Source organism: Olea europaea, chromosome 18, assembly GCF_002742605.1.
Source record: "Olea europaea var. sylvestris chromosome 18, O_europaea_v1, whole genome shotgun sequence".
Classification (NCBI taxonomy): domain Eukaryota; kingdom Viridiplantae; phylum Streptophyta; class Magnoliopsida; order Lamiales; family Oleaceae; genus Olea; species Olea europaea.
Window position 1 is genome coordinate 26220605 of NC_036254.1, and position 4599 is coordinate 26225203.

Here is a 4599-nt window from a genome sequence, read left to right on the forward strand (position 1 = left end):
AAAAAAAAAATGTAGAAATTGAAAAATATTGAGTGGTGTATTTGCCACTAAATCAATTGAAAAGTACCATGAATTAAATTTACTAGTTTAAAAGAAGTTTCAAATCAAAGAATCAACAAAACTATTTCTTGTTGCATAATTTGATGGATCTCACCCCTTGTACATCGAGCCTTACATTTCATTATACACTCTCCTCACATGAGGGGAGGGGCCCAAGCCCAATTAATGCGCGGGTCCTACCTCCCATGTGAGGAGCTGTACACCAAGCTGTAAGGTGTACATATAGCTCAACCCTAATTTGATTCATCAAATACTCTCAATGACAAATTAAAATATCAAAATCATTATACTCATTATTGACCTTGCGAATTGGACCTCCTACGTATCCAACCAATAGACACTCTACGTGATCCTCCCTGCGCACAATCAACACACGGTCAGATGCACACTGTTGAAATTAGTTGGGGTGGTGGCGGCTGCATACACTCCAACGGTCAAATTAGTAACCGGTGATCGGAACAGTACTCAAGTTGTGCAAGAGAGTGGGGAGGAGATTTTATATTTTTTTGTTACAGAGAGCTAAGTTGAAAGAGTTTCATTACCTCTGTCTCTTGTTAAACTTTGGGTATTTTTAGATGAGGAGAACCATTGAATGTGGGACACGTGTATACATCTGACGATGTGAAGCGCCTACTCATAGGTGTCAATCAGCGCGTCTATAGAGTGGGCGGGTAATAACTTCTCCTGAGTTGAGTTAAAATAAAGTTGATACGTCACGTTAACTAGATCCTTGGAGACGTCAAATCAATTAAGTCTTGGGGGCAGAGAGGATCTTGACACAAATTTCTTTCTGAAAGTGGCGCGGAAGGAGAACCTTGGAGTGTATTGCGCTTCGACGTCAAGGAAACTTTGGTCGGTTCGGTAGGATTGTTTTGTGCCCTGCAGCGCGCGGACATTGGTGGGAGGAGTCACTTCGGAAACACTTCAGGTTGGTGGTGGACACCTTGATGGTGCAGTGATGAAATTTCTGATGTGGTTCCGATAGGAACGTAACACTCATTAACAATTAATAACAACTTGCATATGTGATCAGCAATATCTTTTCATAATATTATATTATACACCTCAAAGCATACTTTACCGAACATTATATAATCTGTATTGAGAATATGAGGTAACAAAATCATTCTTCTATGATGAGGTGAAGTAGCGAGAAATAACAAGTTCTACGTTACTTGGACGTATTTTAAAAACCTTCACGCAAAAAGTTTGATATGTGCAATGACGGATTTTAGAGGGGACTCGGCTGGGGTTTGGCCAAGTCTCCTCCCAGCCTATTTCAAATTTAAATGGGTAAATTTATTTTTTATATGTCAATTTTTTCTTAACATATTAGCCCGTCTTAAAAGTTTTTCTAGTCTGATTCTAAATTCACCCTTGGATACATGGCATATTCTCCCACAACAATATGCTACAACCTTTATTAATATTTAACAAGGTGAAATTAGGGTTTGAAGAATGTCGATGGAGGAGGAAGATTCTTCGATAGTTTGAGAGTGCATAAATTTTTTGATTGTAGTCTGATCGATTTTATCACATTAATAAAAAAGAACTTATAAGGTGATCAATATTTGTCAACAATTTGGCAACTGAAAGTGTATTTCAATATCTTTGGAAAAACAATGTTTCTGATTCTAATTTTCTCTAAAATATATTGTCAAAAGATGTGAAAATAGTTATTAGACATTGTCCCAAGTTGATCGGGTCAAAAAAAAAAAAAAATTCCTTAAAAAATAGTTTCGTCAAAATGCTACATTGTACTTGACTAAAATCAAGATCAATATAAGACTAAGATATAGAAAAATTCAATTGATTTTAGAAGGTTAACACTCATCTTTTTATCGCAAAGATTTACGTCTTAAAATTGAAAGAAAACAATGAAAACGAAAATATTGTGCTATTTGTGTCAATTTACAATTTTCAGCCTCCAACGCATACACAAAAGCTTGGGTTGAACAATATGCCCATAGGCAAAGTCCAATCCTTTCTGCTTCATTAACAATTAGGGAAAACTTCACAACGCAGATATTAACTATGATCAATTCAATTTTCAAGTATTACGTTTCAAAATTCAAAACTCATCTAACAAATAAATAATTAAATATATGTTATTAATTAAATATATTAAGGCACAATTATACAATAAATGATCATAATTTCATACTTATAGGTCATAATTTATTTATTAGTCACATATTATCAAATTAATTTATCACTAATTATTTTACGGTCACATATATGTCACAATTTATTCATTGGTCACAGATTTTCAAATTACTTGCTTACAATTATTTATCGGTCACAAATTATATAATTTTTAGATCGAAATTAAATGGTTGGTCACAAATTAATCAAATAGTTGATCACATACACCAAACACCCCATTCCCATCTCTAATCCTAATCCACCACCAATACTTGATCATAAATCAATCAAATAGTTGGTAACAAACCCTCTTCTTCCCACCCCTGCCTCTGCACCACCACCACAACTGCCACCAACATCAACTACAACACCACCATCACAGATCACGGCACACCATCACTACACACTACACACTACAACTGCACCCAACTATCGCACACAGCCTAATTCACTTCCATAGATTCCCCTTGAAAAACACCAATATCGCCTACTAAAATCCATCATTTCTTCCAGCCATCATCGCTATGACTACCACATACATCGCCACTGCCACCCCCCACAACTGCCTTCTCCAACACCACCCGCTACCTCCACCTACAACTCCAATCAACCACTACACAACCACAACCAACGCCAACTAAAATTCACTATTTCTTCCAACACTACCGCACTCACATAAACCACCCAACCACAAATAGAAAAAAACCACCTACCTGCCCTTCGGGGCATAGCCTAGTGGTGCAAAGGATAAGAGTAAGGTTATCTCATGTTTTGTTGGCAGCCGCAATGTAGGGGTTCGATTCCTGAAACATGGAATTGGATTCCTTGTAGGCGTAGTATACAGACAGCTCTTGTTCCCTGACTTGTTGGGGCACATCCCTCTATTTACCTCTCTCACAAAACTCTAAGGACGAAGCAGTGGGAGCCTTGCCTTCAAGGTTGGGGTTCAACCTTTTTAAAAAACCACCTACCCATAGTGGGCCACATTGTACTAGAGAGAAGTCACCTGAAAAGATTTGTGACGTTGCATAAAAAAGATCGTGCAAGTCACCGTAAAAAAAAATGGTGCACCACCTCAAGTTTAGCAACCAGTGCAAAAAATCCCCAAACCACCTCACCACCACCACCACCATAACAACTAAGGAACTCAAAGGGGAGGGCGGATAGGGCATATCTCCCAGTGGCAAAGGGGAGGGCGGATAGGGCTCAGCGCGGCAGTGTGCAAAGTTCGATTCCCCGCAAGGTGGAATTGGCTTTATTGCAAGCGGGAGTTACCATATGGGTTAACAGCCTTGGCCTATCCATGTGCTCTCCACCCTGGCTCCTGGGAGGCACATCCTGCGATTTACCTCCTCCACGATGGCCCAGGATAGGGTCCGTGGGGGCCCTTAAGATTGAGATTCAACCTTTACAGAACTTAAATGCAAAAGAGGGAAAAAAGAAAAGAAAAATGACGATGGGAGCACGTGTCGCTGCTTACGACACGATGACTAGTTCTATGCCTGTTATCGCCAAACACGAGATGGAAATTGAAGTAGTAGTTGAAACTCTTTTTAAAGATATATTAGGGTTTGTTGGGTGGAGTAAGGTGTGGGACAGGGCGTGGGGGTTTAGGTAGATTAATTTAATTTTATAATATTAAAAATGAAAAGTATTACCTGATTTTCAAATCTGATTTTCGAACTATGATCTTGAAAAGTCTAGTCTAGAATAACTTTCACTAAACATTATATTAAAAGTGGAAATTATAAGGAGGCAAGTATTTAAATGTTACATTTCAAAAATAAAATAGTAATTCAACTTTTTAATATTAATAATAATTTCATAAAATTAAAGTAATCTATCAACCCACCTATCCCACAACACTATCAATCCCTCATTTTCCTCTCTTCACTCCCAAATCCAGCCCCTGACCACCACCCAGAACTTGTTCTCTGTTGGGAAAACACCTCCCAATGAATGCCCAAAGATCAAACTAAGTTGGCAAAGTGAAAAATCCAAAATACATGAAGAACAAGAAAATGAGGAAGAAATGAATCCAATGGAATATATGATAATCAATGTGTTAGGATTACTTGAACAAGCCTCAAGTTAATCCCCAAGAAAGAAAATACCTTTGAATTTATACCCAAGATGAACAACCTTCTATCTTGTAAAAATTCTCTCCAAAGTTTTCTCTCTTTTCTCTCTAGGTCTTGGGTTGTGTATGTTATGTTTGAAAGAGGGAAAAGAATGGATATATATAGCTATCGGGGCGCCTAGGCGCCACAAGAGTGGCCTAGGCGTCGGGTTTCTGTTTGGGAACACCAGCCGGGGCGCCGAGGCGCCATGGAAGTGGCGCCCAGGCGCCATGTTACTGCCGGGGAGGCAGAAACTGGGCGCCTAGGCGCCCAC